The following is a 20,522-nucleotide window of genomic DNA, read 5'->3' on the forward strand; positions in this document are numbered from 1 at the left end:
AAAATTATTTTTTAGCGGTTGTCCGCGCATTTCTTACACCTTTTTCAAAAAAATTTTCAACCCGTTTTTTTTTTCAACAAAATCCGCATGATTTTAATTAGGGTAATTCTGACAAATACTTTTTGTGTGTCTGTTACGTGAACAGGGAGTGATCAAAGTATTCGACTATCCAGGTGATGGTCCACAATTCTACTTCCGCAAATATGAATTACCTCTGAAAAACAATTGCAGGTTCAGAAATATATCTTCCCTCCTTTGTTTCAAAAACGACGAGAACCATTACGTGAACACAAAAAATTCGAATTACAAAGGTGCACCTGTGGTCAGGTACACGAAGGACGATAATGGAACCGAGTCTACATGCCTTATTGGTAAATATTACATATTTTAATTTTTTATGATAAAGAAGATTTGTGTCTGCTAGCTATAGCAAAATATTCTTCTGAAGTGTTCAGCTATAAATCATGAACATTATTTTCTCTCTCTTTTTTGAAGTAAGGCATAATAATCAGGCAATTTTTCAACTGTTACAAGCAAAACAATTGTAAACTGAAATAATTTTTTTGCAGTTTTGAAAATAGGAGAGAAAAACAACAAAAGTTACATCCATTAGCTCTAATCATTTTTTATGCAATTTACGCTTACTAGTTTAGTATCATATTTTCATAAGATATTAGTTTCGTAAATAATGCTGTTTTTGTAGTAAAAATGAAGTAGAAAAATGAAAATTTCGTAGAAAAACGGAAACTTAAAATAGTTTTTGTGTTAAACTGTTTTCTTTTTTTAAATCTATTTTGCCTGAAAGATCTAACAATTTTCTTTTGGATCTATAAGCAATATTTTTCCAGATTACCTGTCAAGTGCTAGTCGACATGCAAAAAAAAACGGCAAATGAATATTTATTAGCTCTTCTCTCCTTTTGACCAGTAGTTGAATTTGTTCTGGCCCATTGCTCGCTATGATTTTGTCGTTTTCTAAAATTTAAAAAAGTATCCTTTTGGTTTTATCACTCTTTTTCTATATAAAAAGGAAAGCTTAAATAAAATTTGAATCGAAGTCTGACGTACTCCCATTAATTTTTTAAAATTTTTCCTTCTTTTGAACTTTCAGTTAGTTCTTGATAATAGATCTTTTTATATTACAGCTTAGATTTTCTTCTTCAACTCTAGTCCATTTTCAGAAAACTTCAAAAAAAATCCTATCTTTTTGATTCAAGATTTTGTGTTAGTGTTGTGTGCGAAAAGTTTTCCCGGTTAAATTCCTGGAGTTGCTTTTTTAAACATTGTAATCTATTGACCAGGTTATTATCAACTTTTATTTGGTTTCTAAATAGTTTTATATAGCAACAATATAAAAGAAAAAGTTATGAAAAGGGTATATAGCAACATTATAAAAGAAAAAAAACAATATGGTAATTAAGTATTCTTTACTTGGCCGATTTTGCAAGAGAACACCAAAACCAGCATATACGTCGCAACTTTAAGTGAAGTTAGTTATTTTGCAGTCCTTTGGAGCATCATCAGCGAGAAAAAATTTTTAAAGAAGACCCATTTTACCACTTTGCTTCTGTCTATTTTCTGTGCTCTGAATCCCTTTTTTTTTGTTTCCGTACAGTACTCACAAATTGAACTACTCTCAATTCTACTCAAAAATTGATTTTGTGCATGTGATCTCATTTCTTTCGTCATTTGAAGCCAGCTAAAATTCGAGTTGGGTGATGAAAATGGTCTCACTATTACAACAAAAATTGAGTTTTCAATTGAGAATACGTACGATGATGAAGTGCACCTAATGAGTGTATATGTTTTCGGTTTAAATTCTCCATTGTCAATTCTCTTCACGTTTTTAAAGTTTTGGATCCACGAAAACTGACATGAGGAAACAAGGATTGTAAAAAAATTTTGATGTCGATTTCAATTGAAAACAGAGAGAAACACTTATATTTGTTCTGAGTAGAGTCTCTGAGTTCTTCCACGTAACCGTTGAATTTCTAGTTTCTTATGACATCTAGAATTGACGAAAACACTCTTAAATTGTTCGAGAAATACAAAAACAATAAATTTTCCATCACCAATAGTCCGTTAGTGGAAAATTTTCTACTGTATACTTATGGATTAGGTAATGTTTGCGGTGATGTAAAGTTCAATTAGAGCCAGAATGAATTTCACGAGATTTAAATTTTCTTTCCTTGAGAAACCGATGTTTATCAACCCTTTAATGGCACAGGTGGAGGATTTTTTGCAAAAAAAAATGTAAGATAAGCTGTAACTAGAGTTGACAAATTGGAAAAATCGCCGCATTTTTCATACATAATTTTGCGTTGAGTGCATTAAATTTATAGACGTAAACTGATCGCTTTCAATGCAAATTTTTGTAAGAAAATTGCGGTGAATTTTCCGACTTATCAACGCTAGTTACCGCTTATCTTACATAATTTTGGGTTTCTAAGCGTAGATTTTATATAACTTTTCGTTGAAATTAGCGCAGAACTTACATAATTTTGCGTTGATCTTACAAAAATTTAACTGGCAAACCTCTGTGTATGAAACTCGAGCCACACTGACCTCCTGCTTGCTTATCGCTGTTTCTACCACTGTGCCACAGTACCTTAGTTATATCAAGGGACATTCTTTGAAATCGAACTGTAAAATCACGTTGCACATAATTTTGGCGTTTCTAAGATCGTAGGTCTTACATAATTTTGCTGTTTCTAGGCGTGAATTATAATTAATTTTGAGTTTCTAAGCGTAGTTCTTACAAATATTCAGTACTTATTAGTAGCAAATAGTCAAATTTTGTGGTTTTCAATGCACCTAACATGAACTTGACAACAAAAATACGTTTAAGACTCTAAAATCACTAACCTAACCCTAACCGGCATCCTCCCAAGTACCAAACTACCCCCGCCCGCCCAGTTCAAACACACACACACAAGCCCATACCTAGTCACCCAAAAAATATGTAAAACCAATGCTGATTTAAACGCAAAATTTAGTAAGATCAACCCCAACAAAATAAACGCAAAATAATGTAAGAATTCTTCTTCTTATAGCAAGATATGATAGATGAGTACTACAGTAGAATGCTCACATGTATTTTCGTCCAAACACTTCCCAGTGAAAAGAGTTATAAGATCAGATGCACTACTAAAAGAATTTGCGAGATTATCTTCGAAATGAATATGATTAACCCGTACTAAGGAGATCATATTGAGCACACCAATTAATAAATTTTCTGCACAGCAAAGACTGCCATCCGTAGAATTTTTTTTAACAAGGAGGCTTCTTAATGTGTGTTTGCACATGATGTTCCGACCCGCGATCATCTACAATTTTGACATAAAAGTCAACCAAATGAAGAGATAATCAAAAATAGATATTTGAGTTTGATAAAGTTGTTACACAATCTACTAAATGAATTACATAATGCCTTGCTTCACTACATTGTTCGGTGATCTCACACCATTATTAAGACTACTGGAGAAAAAAATAAACAAAAATAAGCAAAAGGAAAGTACGCCAAAAAATCAACATCTGAAATTAAAAGCACCTAGTAACAACGTCAAAATACAATCAGAAGAAAACCTAACTATAAAAATTTACTTTTTCGTTACTACTAAACTTGTGGGACTTTATATTCATGAGACTAGGTAACAAGTTGACAAAAAGAGGCAATAATGAGGCGAAATTCAAAAATCAGCCAATATTTTTTAAACCAAATACTTACAAACGTCTTAAAAACCATTACTTTTTAACAAAAAACACTCCTGATAAATACACTGAAAACTTATTATGAATTCAATATAACCTGTCTTCGAATAGACTAAGCCACAGAAACGGACTAAAGAAAAATTGAAAAAAAATATAAACAATTTGCGAAAACACTAATTTTTGAAGCCATTAAAATCTTTCGCTTTATCTGAACATTTTATTTTTTTTTCAAATGTTAATTAAAATATTTCAGTTAAAACTATGCTGAAAGAATAAGTTAGTTCACTTGGGCCTCATTTGAAAATCATTGGGATCTGTTTTTACGCGAATATGCTAAAAGAAGAGTAAAATGAACACAAATTGTAACGGCTGCTCTCCTTGTGTTTCACAAAGAAAGTTTTACACCGCCCAGTTCGTTCTGAGTGGTTACAAAATCTGTCCGGATTGTTCGTTTATGCAGTTTGCTGTTGTAACTGTATATCCGTTCTGCTGTACTTACCGTTGCATTTACTACTCTGTTCGTAATTATTGGCTAATCTTAGTTTTTTCAACTATCAATTTGAACTGGATTGCTAGAGATCACACAATACGGGATCTCTTTATGTATACCAGTTCAATCCGATAGAAAAAACAAATCGAAGACAAAGATATATGTCTAAGACCTGTTTGTGCAAAAATATTTAAATTAAAACTTAAGTTGGCTTTTGCTGTTTGTACTCAAAAGTTGAGAACACCAGAAGTTGGGGTTGTAACAGTTGAATTTCAGTTCCAATATTTCGTAGATACAAGACACAGTAACAGAATTTACTGCTCAAGAATAATATTTCGAATACAAGACACAGTAACAATTTACTGCTCAGGAATATTTCTAGTTCAAGACACAGTAACACGTTATTTACTGCTCAAGACAATTTGTTTTTTGCAATATTTTGCTGAGTTATACTTTAAGCCGTTTTGTGCTGCTGCTACGTTGAGTTCTGTATGTTGCTTTTTTTTATTTCCCCCTTTTCTCTTTTTTTCTCACGTGACAAACTGTAACTAGAACTAGAACTATAACTATTAAATGACTAGGAAAACAGGAAGTGTTTTGTTTCTATTTTCCCGTCTACGCAAGCTTAGCGAGCTCAGCTCCAACACAAATATTGACCACAAACAAAACTTTTATGAAAACGCATATTGTTGAAAAAAATAAAGATCAGTTACGATTTAATTTCAGTAGCCACTTTAAATTTCAAACTACAGGGAACTAGAGGGGCCCTCAATTTTGAGAATTAGATACAAGGTGACAAATGTAACATTAAAAACAGAAAAGCTTTTAATAGCCGCAGAGCGATGGCTGGGGTTATTATTGGCCTTCTCTTGGTTTTTTACGATTCAAAAAATCTGAATTGTATTGGGGCGTTGTCCTTTTTTAAGATCTGTTCAAGCATTTGCACGATTTTTGAAGTCAAATTGGAGTAGTCATTTTGGTCACGCCGAAACAGGAAGTGGAGCGAAGAAGCAAGTGGTTTGCGGCGTGGATGTTTTTGGCTCCAATTTTAATGTAGAGTAAAAAAATAGGTGTTTGAACAAAAACTTTCTTTCTTGCAAGTGGTTTTTTGTTTACATCAGGCAATTTCACTTTAATTTTTACTGTTTTTTCGATTTTTTTGGATCGGATTTTTCTCTAAATGTTTTTCCCAATTCTATCATAGTCCTTTCTAGGTCTTGATTTTTGTCTGTAGTCAACGAAAACTTTTTGAACTTTACTTCAGGACTTGTCTTGCTATGTTTTTGTATTTCGTCGTCAAGATTTTTGTTACGACCATACGACGTCACAGCAACTTTTTGTTCATTCGTTCATGCAATTTCAACAGAATTGCATGCTCGACGTCGTTTTTCGCTCCTAGTGGAGCGAGTTTTTTTGTTCATTCACGTAATTAAATTTCTGGTCACACTTGACTTATCTCACTCTCAAAAATGACTTCCTCACTATCATATTGACTTTTTTTACTTTAATTCAAAGAGATAAGGCCAAATGGGTGTGTGTCACTCTATATGAAGGTTATTTGAGAGCAAATAATAGATGCAGCAATAACTTATACAGATTTTTAATCAAATTATAACAAATCAGCCTTCCATGAAAAGACGACTTTTTTGGTCTGACTTTTTACTTGTTTTTTTGAGACTGCAGATATACGAATCTATTGCGGCTACTTTCTGGCACTCTGCCAGCTATGTTGAAAAACGTTTAAAAACAAATGATATCACAAACTTTTAGACTAACGCTATAAATCTACTGCACTGCGTACCTTCATTTGGTCAAAATTAAGTTAATGGTCAATGAGACCTCTCAGTTCTTTACGACTACATAGAGCATAAAAAACAGGCATAAACCGCAAATTGAAAAAAAAAGTTGAGAGAGAAAAGTAACTTTTCGTTTGAAAAAACTCATATTTGAATGATTTTTTAACAACAATGGAAATCCTTTTTTGCAAGAATTTGACTCCAAAAGACCAAGCAATATGAACCCATCTTTATAACTACGCATTTTTTGTGAAAACCCGGTGGTATCAAACCCATTAAACTCAAAGGCGTTCAACGAAAATCAACAAAACAATAAGTTATATAAAGTTATTCTTCGATGAGACGGCAACAATTTGTTTCATTTTAAAATTATCAATAAGTCATCACAATAAGTCGTATGACTATGAAAACGACAACAAACACAGGCAAAAACCAAAAAAATTAGTAGAAATGTTTGAGAAGACAGTGTCGAAGCCTATAAAGCCATACATTTTTCTCTGCAAATTTTATCTATGATAGATTGAAAGCCTTTTTATGTCAATGGGAAATTGCAATAATTGGATAATGTGATAAAATTTCAAAAGAATCCAAATTATGAAAAAGATAACCAGAAATTTAAAAAAATTATGAAAAGTTGTGGCATCCCAGTCATAAAGACAATAGTTAGCAGATAAAACCTCTAACCAGATTAATTTTGGTTGCATCAGAAAAGAAGTGGATTTTCTCAGTATTGATGCTGACTTACAGTTCACAGAAACAAGTTTAGGATCGGTTTTTCTCCAAGAAGAATTTTTTTTGAATTTTTTTTAAAGGTCTCAACAGCCTTAACAGTCTTAGTTGTCCTCTTAAGCGACTACATAGTAGCGCTTACTGCTCTTAAGGAAACTTCTTTTACTTTTAGGCAACGGGTCTATCTCATAGTACAACAAAAATTTAATAAACCTCAAAAAAAAATTAACATTTTAGTAAAAATTACGAAAACTCAGAATCGAAGCCATAAAAATGATTCCTTAAAAAGGAATTATTTGTTCATTGGGCATCATTTGACTGTAATTGAGTTTTGTCTTGAACAGAACATGGATTTGAAAAGTAACTAGTCTCTAAATGACTTTAGAGAGAAAATAAAAAAAATGAAATGGTTCTTAAAATATCATCTCTGAAATAGAAATCGATTTTTTTGTAGTAAATTTCCCTATAAGACAAAAACTACTCTTTTATATGGCTTTTGGTCTGTTAGAAACCCAAGGTTGTTTCATTTGTAGCATAAAATGTAACTTTGAACTGAAATTTTCAAAGAAAAAATCTTAATTTGTGCAAAAAAAAGTGAACAAATTTATGCCAAACATCACTTTTTTCACACAAAATTTTAAACATCTATAACTCCTCGAAGAACATTCATAAAACTTTTTAATTCCTAATTGTTCTCTGGACGAGCTTTTTAATGATACCACTCACATTTCTCTACGATGACTATATCGATCGGCCAAAATTGTCGGAACAAAAAAAACCCATTTGAGTATATAGTTCTTTCCCCCATAAGTGGGGTCGGAACAAAAATCAGCTGGCTCTCTGTAAGATTTACTATAGCGTCATAGGATGTGCGGCTTATTTTCAAGAAACTGTAAAAGCTAAAATCAGTTTCCAAAATCTTCTGGCACAACCTTGGCAAGTTCAATAAAAACTTTTGCGGTCCATAAATTGTTAGGATGTGGCACTGCCTCATCTAGACAACTATTAAAGACGACTGCTAATTGAATGCGGTCCGAACCTCAATACCTAATAACAGTGGTTCTCTATTCCAGAAGATCTCTAAAAAACAACAACAAATGTAGATTTACTATATTTCAGACCAAACATACAAACAATTTTCCGACAATTTCTTACCTTTGAAATCGATTATACCGAAAATTTTGTAAATTTAAATCAAGTCATAGCAATAATTTCTTACGTTTGGAACCCAACAACCAGTTGATTTCCTCTGTTTGAAACCGAACAAACCAATGACTTCCTACTTTTCAAAGCCGACAAACCAGTGATTTCCTACGTTTGAGACCGATTATACCGACATTTTCCTACGTTTAAAACAAACATAGCGATGAACTCAGACGCCGGAAGCCCAACATATCAGTGATTTCCAACTTATTGAACCTATCGTGTCGACAATTCCCTGAATTTGAAACCTCAATATGATTTACTCTTTTTGAAACCCAGCGTACCGACAATTTACTACGCTTGAAACCCAACATAGCAATGATTCGCTTCGTTTGAAATACCAACAACCCTACAATTTTCTACATTTGAAACCACGCCTACCAAAGATTTCCGATGAAACACAGCTTATCTTACCCCGATGAATTTCTTTGTTTGCGGCCCAACATACCAGTGATTTACTACAATTGAAACCTTACGTACCGACAATTTCCTATGCTTGAAACCCCTAAGACTTTCTACGTTTGCAACCCAGCTGAGCGATGATTTGTGACATTTGAAACCCGACATACCAATATTCCCGCCTTTTCAGATCGAAAAAAACCGACAGTTTTTTTCTGTTTGCAAACCGTTCAAACCGACTATACCAGAGAAAACAATAAAGGTTTTCATTACTTTTGTCTAAGACTGAAGATACCGATGAGTTAATTGCCTTAGAATTTTGAATCGCCCGAAAATCATTTCAAGGCTACCGGTGGAGCTAATGTGAGAAAGCCCTGACTTTCAGAAATACACAAGTATGCGCAATTGCATGCTTGGCTCTTTTCGCGGCCGAGGCGTCCACCCATATTCCACCGTTATTAAGCGAGAATAAGGGTGTAAAACAATTTACAATCTTAAATAGCGGGGAAAAGAGTGTAAGAGTGTAGTTTTGAGGCATTTACGATTTTTACACACTCTTTACACTCTTTACTCCACTCTTTAACACTCTGAAAAATTACACTCTTCAGTCGAATTTTTTGTAGGGAAAAGAGTGAAAGAGTGCAATTTTAAAGAAATTGCCGCTTAGAAATGCATTATATTTTTAAGGAAAATTACACACTTAGAAATACACTACAATTTTAGAGGATTTTTACACTCTTAGAAATGCAATAAAATTACACTGTGTTAATCCACTTATTTGAAATCTATCCTTTTTTAATCACTTAGAATAAGATCCTCCCAAACATGTTGACAAAGCATGTTGAACATGTGCTGACACAAAAAACGAGGTGTGTCAAAAAGAAAAGACCCGTGAACAGTTTTTGGCGAGGAAAAGACCCAGGAAAAGACGAGAACACTTTAGGTCAATCATATTTAGATATAATAAGACCGTGGTCGACCTTGAAAAAATCGCTAGTCAGTTCATCAATTCCCAGGTTGAGCTCGAAATTGCTTCTGATCAGACCTTCCCAGACAAGTGTGGTCTCTGATCAGACCGTCCCAGGCCGACTTGACCTCCGATCAGACGAGTGTGTGCTCGAAGATCATTGTGCGGTCGAAGTGCGCTCGAAGCCGCCTCTGATCAGACGAGTTCCAGACTGCTTCGGACCATTCCTTTTGTTTTTTAATTTGCTATTTTACCGACCGAATCCCATTACTAGCTCAATCTGGTTGGCCATTTAACTGTCATTATTGCTTTTTTTGGTAAAAACAATATTATCACCTCAATCTATTTATAGTGATTAATAGCCGCCCTCATCTTCTCAGCCGGCTATTATTGCGCTCGTATTTTTTTTACAAATAAAAGAATTTGAATTGTATTGTTTCATGATTTTTGAAGTCAAATGGGAGTAGTGATTTTGGTCACGCCGAAACAGGAAGTGGAGCGAAAAAGCGAGTGGTTTTGCGGCGTGAAATTTTTTCGCTCTAAATTTAAAGTAGAGTGAGAGAACGGTGTTTGAACAAAATCCCGCTTTCTCACTAGTGGTTTTTTTTTTCACATGCGGCAATTTCACTTTGATTTTTACAGTTTTTTCGATTTTTTGGATCGGATTTTTTCCGAAATGGTTTTCCCAATCCATTCATAGTCCGTTCTTGGTCTAGTTTTCTGTTTAGTCAATGAAAATTCTTTGAATTGTGTGTCAGGACTTGTCCTGCTATGTTTTCTACTTCGTCAAACTTTTCGCTTTACCATTTTGCCGCTTTTTCGACATTTTGCGTGAAATCTTTTTGACTTCTCTAGGCTAGTTTCTCTCTTCTCTCATTCTGCTAAAAGTGAATTTGAACATCAGTTGCTAAGCAAAGCAATTCAAAGTGAACAGAGTCGGTATAAAAAATTGAAGTCAGAAATAGAAACGGGATAAACCCATAAAGCCCAATTTTAGATGCCCGCTATTTGAACGTCGTTCCTATAAGTCTTAGTTACCACCTCTAATGCTTATTGGTGTTGATAGTAGCCCCTGTAGCCTCTCTCTAAGAAACAGAAGTATGTTCAACTACGAAATGCCATCAAAATAAATCGGACTTAAAAATTATTTTTGTACAAAAATCTTTTTTTTTCAATATATTCTATTCGTTCAATCCCAATCATGCTTATTGGAATCAACGGCGGCTATTTTCCGGCAATCTGCCGGGTATGTTTTTCTGTTTTGCGCTGTTTAAGTTATTTGCCTTTTAGGTATTTTGGTCAACAACATCGGCAGCGAATTGTACGCAATCAATTTTCTTCACTCCGAGTACTGGCAATGGATTATTAACACCACTGGCGGAAATGTGTCAGATTCCGATACGTTCGACAGTGGTTCGATTCCAGGTGGGCGCTCAAGTGTGACTATAACAGCAACATCTATCATACCACCATCATCTCTTCGGACTGGGTTATTGGAAAGTAGTCTTAGTAGTTGCAATGAAAACTCTGAAACCGTAATTATTTTGCTTTCTTTGATGTTGTTTATATGTTCCATCTGTTCATCATTCAATTGCTGTGTTATTATCCGATAGACGTTGAAAAAGTTTTTAAAAAATAAAATTAAAGCTGCAAAAAATAGAATATAGTTTTGGTTTCGAAGTGAAGACTCAAGTTCAGAATAGGCTCGAAGAAACTTAAAAACTAAATTATAAATGTTTCATTTTTTATAACAGAAAGCTCGCTTTAAAGGTAAACATTATCTTCCATTACGAAAATCGTTTCTTTTGTTGGTACAAAGATCACATTTTTTAATTAAAAAAATATCGGTATTGTAGTGGTGAACTTTCCTGATAACCTGTTTTCAGGGTTTTATCGTTATCAATTATTTTAAATCTCAGTTTTGCTCACTTTGTGCTATAAGTAAAGTTTGGAAGGTGCGCAAATTGATTTACAAAAACGAACTAAGGGTCATTTGTTGGTGTAAGGTATTGTTTTCGTCGGACACCTCTGCAATGAGGTCCAATGTTGCATATAAGAAAAGATATAGGGTCGCATCTGCGGGAAAGTTGTTAACCATGAGTTTACCCCAGTTAACATGATAAAGTCAAAACAAAATCTACTAACACTATTACAGAAAAGTGCTTTATTGTAAAGAATTTGTGAGAGAAGCTTCGGCAAAAATAGTAAAGCAGATGAAAATCTAGTTTGCGATTATTCTATTAAATTGACCGATCAGAAACAAGGAAGTGCATACTCAGCGATAAAAAAGCTTTTTGCCTGAATTGGTTTCTTAGTCTTCCAAAAATGTTTGTTAGTACACACTAAAAGTAGTTCAGGGGAATTAACTTGGAAAAAAAAACACCTGAATGTGCCTGAACAGTTCAGGCAGATTTGTCTCACCTGAACCAAAACTGAACAAACCTGAAAATACCTGAAATCGACCTGAAAAACTCAGGTATTACTGCCTGAATTTTTATCTGAACTTACCTCAAAAACAGCTGAAAAATTTACCTGAACAGTTCAGGTATTTTATGGAGTTCAGGTAAATTTCAGGTATTTTTCAGGTGTGTTCAGGTATGGTTCAAGTAAGACAGTAAGAAGAACTGTTCAGGTAAGTTCAGGTGTTTTTTTTTTCAGGTAAATTTACCTGAATTTTTAGTGCGTAGAGGTGCCCATCTGAATCCAGTATCTCTTCTAGGTGTTTTTACAATAAAAGTTATAATTCTATGTTTCTTTACAAGAACAGAGTTGGTTTGTAAAAAATCATATTGAAATTGGTAATTCTATTTCGCGCGTAGAAATTAGCAGTACTTAATGGTTAATCATTGAGGCTGTAGACCCGTTTCGAAACTACAACCCCCCCCCCCCCCCTCCCCTGCCAAACTAATGTACGAATAGGGGGTAAATTGTTAAAATGTCTACGGGAGGTAAAACGATGCAAGATTGGGGGGGGGGGGGGGGGTGGGGGGGGGGTTTAAAATTCGACACGGGGAAAGAGCCCTATTAGAATCCGCCTTGGTACTCCGTTTATTCCACTCCTAAGAGTACTCGTAATACTTCCAAACTAGACTTTTTCAACTTTTCGTACTTAAAACCAATCATCCGAGCAAAGAAATCATCAGGGGATAAGGTCATGCGAAAATAGTGAAACAGTCTAGATGGCAAAATCTTAATGCATGCAAATACAGTTGTCAAAAACAGAGTCATGGTTTTATAACCACTTGAGAAGAAACAAAACCAGATTACGACCTCAATTGTTCAACTATAGTCCATTCCTAAAATGACTATCTAAACCCAAAATCGGAGTTCGATGAGACCGCCAAAAATCATATGTTAGATAAAATAAAAATGAAAATTTTTCAACCATGCGCAAATGTTAGATAAAATAAAATTAAAAATTTCTTAACCCTGAGCAAATGCACCTTCACTCCAGAAAAGTATCAATACTCTCCAATCTGAAGATAAAAAGACATTGAGACATTGTTACAGTAAAAAAACATTCAAAAAACATTCACAGTATGAAGCTATATTGATTATTTCATTCAAACTTGTGATTTTATGATCCCCGTATAAACAAACAACTTTTGCGATAAACATATTTAATTAGCGACCAAAATTTGAAGTCAGCTCTTTTTTGTTATCTAGTTCTAAGGCCCGGGCCAACTGGCTAAATGAAGCAAGAGAAGGTTAGTATCAAGAAAATGCGGCTACGACTTTCAGCATTTGTTAAGTACTTCCCGAGATACTGAAAAAAGTTTGAAATGAACAATTTTTTTGTATCCGATTACTGACTCATTTGTAAGAAATTGCTCAGAAAAAGCTCCAGAAGATCTTGTAACGTTTTTTTGAGCAACAGTTATGTCCATTGCCATTCTTAAAACTTTGATTTCAATGTGCTACATTGAAAACGTTTCTGAGCACAAAGAAATTGTTCAAGAAGCGATCAATTGCAAAAAAAGCGTTCAAATAACGGGTAAATAACCAATGGGAAGTGTTTTTGTGTGTGTCTGCAGTGTTGAGAAAATTTTTGATATTCATTCTTATTCAGAGTTAATTCAGAAAAGCGTTCTTGAATTTTCCTATGGTTCAGAGGAATTCAGAGAACATAAGTCCTGAGCTTTGCTCTGATTCAGATGGGTTTTAGAGTCAATACAAAAACTATTATGAAAACTTTCTGAATCAGTACCGAAAGATAATATTTTTCTGAAAATGTTCTGATTCAGTTTTGATACTGACTGAATGTAAGGTACGTGTCGCTCTAATCTTTTAAATTTGACATTTTTAATTATAAATTTTGTTTTATTCTTATTCTGATCTCTCTCTGTTTTTGATGCTACAAGTTTTTAAGATCGAATTTTGGCACCTTATGAGCACAATTTTTCTGTTTCCCAAACCTTACAATATAACGAAGAAAAATTTTTTGAATCAAGTTCTTGTCATTTGGTTTTTGACTCATGAGTCTCGGATACCAGTTGAAAGAATATCTGCAAAAATATGCATACAATCTCTCCTTAGACAATCTTTTTTCAATAATAAAATCAAACCACACTTTTAATATATATTTTTTTCAAAGACGAAATAGAAGCCACCTGTTTTTTATTTATTTCTTTTCCACCATACAATTGTTAAATTTTGAATGAATAGTTCGTTTCGGAGCTTCTGATCCTATAAATTTTCTGATCCTAAAAATCTATAAATTTTCTGAATGTAAAGCTTCTGATCCTATAAATTTTCTGAATGTAAAGCTTCTGATCCCATAAATTTTTTTAACAATGGACATAAAAGCTCCCTCCATTGAAAACGATAAAATTTTACTCTGAATATTGAAGAATTAACTGAATAGGGAGTTTTGAACGTCTCTAAGAACTTTAAATTAGATAAAAGGATTGTTTTTTTCTGAATTTGCTCATGTTCATTTGCTTTGTTGCTTATTTTCAAATCAATTTTAATTTGAGTGTTCTTTTTCTGTTCAGAAAACTTCAGAGAAGAATCAACAAGATTGAAAAACTTTTAGTCTACTCAAATTGCTTAGAAAGAGGAGGTTAGTATTAAGAAAAAGCGGTTACGGCTTTCAGTAATTGTTAAAAACTTCCAGAGATTGTGAAAAAAGTTTGAAATGAACAATTTTTTTTGTATCTGATTACTGACTCAGTTCTCAGAAATTGCTCAGAAAAAGCTCCAGAAGATCTTGTAACGTTTTTTGGAGCAACAGTTAACAGTTATGTACATTGCCAGCCTAAAAATTTTGATTTCGATGTGCTACATTGAAAACGTTTCTGAGCACGAAAAAATTGTTCAAGAAGCGATCAATAGCAAAAAAAGCGTTCAAATAACGGGTAAATAACTAATGGGAAGTGTTTTTGTGTGTGTCTGCAGTGTTGAGAAAATTTTTGATATTCATTCTTATTCAGAGTTAATTCAGAAATGCATTCTTGAATTTTCCTATGGTTCAGATGAATTCAGAGAACATAAATTTTGAGTTTTGCTCTGATTCAGATAGGATTCAGAGTCAATACAAAAACTATTCTGAAAACTTTCGGATTCAGTACTGAAAGATAATGTTTATCTGAAAATGTTCAGATTCAATTTTGATACTGACTGAATGTAAGAAAAGCGCCGCTCTGATCTTTTAAATTTGACATTTTTAGTTATAATTTTTGTTTTATTCTTAATCTGATCTCTCTCTGTTTTTGATGCTACAAAATTTTAAGATCCAATTTAGGCACTTATGCGCACAATTTGTCTGTTTCCCAAACCTTACAATATAACGAAGAAAAATTTTTGAATCAAACTCTTGTCAATTGGTTTTCGACTCATGAGTCTCGGATACCAGTTGAAGAATATCTGCAAAAATATGCATACACTCTCTCCTTAGACAATCTTTTTTCAATAATAAAATCAAACCACACTTTTAATATATATTTTTTTTCAAAGACGAAATAGAAGCCACCTGTATTTTATATATTTCTTTTCCACCATACAATTGCTAAATTTTGAATGAATAGTTCGTTTCGGAGCTTGTAATCCTATAAATTTTCTGATCCTAAAAATCTATAAATTTTCTGAATGTAAAGCTTCTGATCCTATAAATTTTCTGAATGTAAAGCTTCTGATCCCATAAATTTTTTTAACAATGGACATAAAAGCTCCCTCCATTGAAAATGATAAAATTTTACTCTGAATATTAAAGAATTAACTGAATAGGGAGTTTTGAACGTCTCTAAGAACTTTAATTTAGATAAAAGGATTGTTTTTTTTTTCTGAATTTGCTCATGTTCATTTGCTTTGTTGCTTATTTTCAAATCAATTTTAATTTGAGTGTTCTTTTTCTGTTCAGAAAACTTCAGAGAAGAATCAACAAGATTGAAAAATTTTAATCTACTCAAATTGCTTAGAAAGAGGAACTTATTATCAAGAAAAAGCGGTTACGGCTTTCAGTAAATGTTAAAAACTTCCAGAGATTGTGAAAAAAGTTTGAAATGAAGAATTTTTTTGTATCTGATTACTGACTCAGTTCTCAGAAATTGCTCAGAAAAAGCTCCAGAAGATCTTGTAACGTTTTTTTGACCAACAGTTATGTACATTGCTATTTTTAAAACTTTGATTTCGATGTGCTACATTGAAAACGTTTCTGAGCACAAAAAAATTGTTCAAGAAGCGGTCAATTGAAAAAAAGCGTTCAAATAACGGGTAAATAACCAATGGGAAGTGTTTTTGTGTGTGTCTGCAGTGTTGAGAAAACTTTTGATATTCATTCTTATTCAGAGTTAATTCAGAAAAGCGTTCTTGAATTTTCCTATGGTTCAGAGGAATTTAGAGAACATAAGTCCTGAGCTTTGCTCTGATTCAGATGGGTTTTAGAGTCAATACAAAAACTATTATGAAAACTTTCTGAATCAGTACCGAAAGATAATATTTTTCTGAAAATGTTCTGATTCAGTTTTGATACTGACTGAATGTAAGGTACGTGTCGCTCTAATCTTTTAAATTTGACATTTTTAATTATAAATTTTGTTTTATTCTTATTCTGATCTCTCTCTGTTTTTGATGCTACAAGTTTTTAAGATCGAATTTTGGCACCTTATGTGCACAATTTTTCTGTTTCCCAAACCTTACAATATAACGAAGAAAAATTTTTTGAATCAAGTTCTTGTCAATTGGTTTTCGACTCATGAGTCTCGGATACCAGTTGAAAGAATATCTGCAAAAATATGCATACAATATCTCCTTAGACAATCTTTTTTCAATAATAAAATCAAACCACACTTTTAATATATATTTTTTTCAAAGACGAAATAGAAGCCACCTGTTTTTTATATATCTCTTTTCCACCAAAAAATTGTTAAGTTTTGAATGAATAGTTCATTTCGGATCAAAATAGGGGCGTAAAGCTTCTGATCCTATAATTTTTTTTAACAATGGACGTAAAAAAGCCCCCTCCATTGAAAATCATAAAATTTCACCACTCCGAATTAAGAAAAAAGTAATTGAATAGGGGGTTTTGAACGTCTCTAAGAACTTTATTTTAGATAAAAAGGATTGTTTTTTCTGAATTTGCTCATGTTCATTTGCTTCGTTGTTTTTTTTTCAACTCATATTTAATTTGAGTGTTCTTGTTCTGTTCAGAAACTTTGAAGAAGAATCAACAAGATTGAAAAAAATTTATTCTACTCAAATTGCTTATTTGTGATTTTTTTTGCTGAGAACAACTTTGTGATTTTTTCTGTTAGAATATTTCTCCTAGTTGAAACGTTGGGTTGAATTGGAAGATATCACTGCAATTAAATTCTAAGTTTTTTACCGATATAATTAATTAGCGTTTTTGTATCAAAAACTGCTTTATTTATTCTTATTCTAGCTTTCAGAATAATTCTTTAGTTGTCATTTCAAGGACAATTGAAAATAATTTTTGCGAATATTTTGCATTATAAATTTATCATTTTCTTAATGCTTGTATTTCTGCATTTATGAAGTCTTCTCTATGTTAAATTCTGGCCCAAAAGGTTGTCCGCAGCAAATGCAACTATAAGGTTCCTGAAATTTAACCAAACTATCTTTGAAAGTTTTGGAAAGACACGAGAATTGATCTGCTACTTGAAATTAAGGCATGGTTCCTCATTTGTCAAATAAATCTTAATACGAGGATAAAAGGAAGTGTGTCAGATTTTTTCTGTTGCAGACATTTTAAAAGAATTCAAAACTTTTTTGCGAGTTTTTTTCATAATTAATCAGATTTATTAATCTTTTAGTTCAGGAATTCTCTAAGTTTTTGGCTCTTCTCTAAATTATAAACTCAAAAAGTTCATTTTTTTTCGAAAAATGATGCTCGCATTGTAACCAACTAAAAAATATCTAACATAATTAAATTACTTTTGAAAGGTTTTGAAAAACATGACACATGATCACCTACTTGAAAAAGAGAAAGTTTCCCCAATTCTCAAGCAATTCCTTTACCAAGAAGAAAAATTGCATATCTTGAAACCGAAGTGTTTTTCCCGCTGTACTCTTTTAATTTTTGAATGCGCTTCAGCTGTTTATGGATAATAGACATTTTACAGGCTCAAAACGTTTTTCACAGTTACTTTGTGCAAATTTTGTATTTCGTGAAATTAGAGTTGCTCAAAAATTGAGGAAATATTAATTGCATAAAACACCTCTGTATTTGTAAGAATCGCCAAACTTGTCCACGGTATTGGTTTAATGACATCCACGGTATTGAAAAACTCTTTTCACGCATGAAATTTTACCGGAAATGAAAGAAAAAATTTTGTTGTTTTTGCTCCAGACGCTTGATTTTTTCCTGCTATAAATATCCTCTGAGTAAAAGAATTACAATCTTATCGCCAAAACAAGATATTTATATTCCTAGTTCTCGGCATAATTGCTTAATTATCGTGTCTCTGCTTAATTATCGTGTCTGCTGGCCAATCAGGAAAACAATTGTGGTCTCAATTCTGAAAACAATATTTTTGTTGCTCAGGAAATCATCTCCCTTCGTTTCCAATACTTTTTGGAGCAACGACAAGATTAAGTTATTTTTTAAAATTTCTTGTTTTTAGTTTTCAAATTCAAAATCTACATCTGCACTCAGCTTTTACAAAATTGAACACATCTCAGTCATTCTATTTTTTTAAATTTGCAGTACACTGTTTAAAATTATAATAATTTATAAGTACACTGTTTAAAATAATAATTTGAAGTACTCGCTCAGACTGAGTTCATTCAGTCACTTTGCGCGATCAAAAAAAAATTTAAAAACCTTGATCAGACTGGTCTCAAAATATTTTATGTATTCAGACAAAACAAGATGAACTAAAAACAGCTATAAATTTATGCCAGATTAAGCATCGAAAAAAATTTTGGAACACCCATCTTTAAAGAAATCATCAGCTTTTGTTGTTTTTGTTATTGATACCACCTCCACATCTCCAAAAAAAATTGGCGAAAAAAAATTGAAAAGAAGAAAAAAATTGAAAACGAGAGGTTTTCTCTTGCAGTGTTTTGCATATTTTGCTCAATTTTGGCTACGGTTTTCTTTTTGGCTGCGGTTATTCAATTATTTGCATTTTGCTAAAATTATGGTTGTGCTTTTCTTTCAAATGATTTGAAGGTGTCAACCGTATGTATCCAACTAAACATCAAATGGCACGTTTTTGTAAGTTGGGGTTTTGGAGCTTTACGAAATTACTCGCAATCCTTTTTTCTCATTTTGATGCCTTGTTAGTATTCCTCACAATAATAAGTTCTAAGGCATGCCGTTAAAACAGTACTGAAAATTATAATAGCTTTGTCTCGGATAATTTTAACGGATAAATCTGTACCACGATTTTGATCGCAATTTTGTTCACATCATTCTCCAACAAAGTTCTACGTTATTGATTGTGTGATTTAGTTATTACTTGAGACGCATTTCAGCAAAATAATTTTTCCAAAAGCCGGGGTCTAGATAGTTGCAGAACTGATAAGCGCTTTAGCATTCTTCTAATACTGATGCGAAGTAATGGTTACGTGACTCTGCTTGAAGTCACTGAGAACTTCTGGCGTTTATCGAGAACCGCGAAGCGATTCGAGATATTAAGTCAGAATTTCAAAGTGACTTCTGCAGAGTCACTTAACCATGCTTAGAACACGAAACGCGCACGCTTTAAAATCACGAAAGTTGAAGAAATTCAACTTCTGGCTAAGTAGCAACTTCTGGCATTTTGACTTCTGGCACTGCAGACTTTCGGCATTTTAAAATGTGCCCGTGAGTGTTTTAAGGACACTTATTTTAAGGACACTCGATTACTATTTCTTTTATTTTGGTTTAATTGGCACGTGATCCAAATGAGATACTGTAACCAAGGGCGACTTTGAAAGTTTGTACAGCAGTGACCAGTGAACGTGGATAATGGTTAAATATTTTGTCATCGGTTTTCATAGTTGCTCTAAAAGTGCGCCCTAAATAAAATTGTGGGATATTTTCTATTCTTAAGCAAAGAAAAATTTATGTTTGTTGTCTCAACGGTTACTGTCGTTCCTACAACTTTATAACTATACTGTATAGTCCACACTATAAACTAACTCAACGGGCTTATATTACTTACATGATCAGCTTACTAGTTTGTCTATTTGAGTTAAAATTAGTTGGTTAATAAAGGTTTGTATTGTAAATGAAATCTAAACCTCTTTGCAATTCATTTATTAGTAAAAAAGTGTGAAAAAATTAAAAAGTTTTGGCGTTTTTTCTAATCTGGAAGCTGATGCTCAGTGGAAGCTAACGAGGCAATCCATTGGTTTAATTGAAATTTAAATATCCAATGTGCCTGCTCCAAACATCATCTCTTTCAGTAACGGAGTGATCAAAAGGGCACAATAATTATTCAAAGTTGTGAACTTTACTTTTTTTGAAACTTTTTTTGAAACTTTACTAGTTTTTGAAACATTACTTACTAAATAGCTTTTAGGTGAATTTTTCCATTGTTTTCGTCATTGATTTTTGCAACATGTTAATAAAAGCATATTTGAAAGGGGAAACTAATTAAATAAGAGATCCTCTAACATTTCATTGCGCCTTTAAAACACTTATTGCTGGTAAACACTTGTTCACATTCCTGCTATTGAGAAATTTTGTCGATATCTCTACTTAACAAGGAAATTTGCCAAAACAATTCATAGGCCAAATGAACTAGGCCAGAAGCCGTTTTTAGTTTAAAAGCCTTATTTAT

General features: G+C 32.9%; 1 long non-coding RNA gene across 1 annotated transcript; it reads left to right on the forward strand.

The window, feature by feature from the left end:
* Positions 1 to 148: 148 nt before the first annotated feature.
* LOC142348637 (uncharacterized) lies at positions 149 to 10,956 on the forward strand. Its single transcript, XR_012760764.1, has 2 exons — positions 149 to 371; positions 10,585 to 10,956. It is a non-coding gene; the product is annotated as an uncharacterized LOC142348637 (long non-coding RNA).
* Positions 10,957 to 20,522: the final 9,566 nt, after the last annotated feature.

The sequence above is a fragment of the Convolutriloba macropyga genome, chromosome 10 (assembly GCF_964194025.1).
Source record: "Convolutriloba macropyga chromosome 10, txConMacr16.3, whole genome shotgun sequence".
In the NCBI taxonomy this organism is placed as follows: Eukaryota; Metazoa; Xenacoelomorpha; order Acoela; family Convolutidae; genus Convolutriloba; species Convolutriloba macropyga.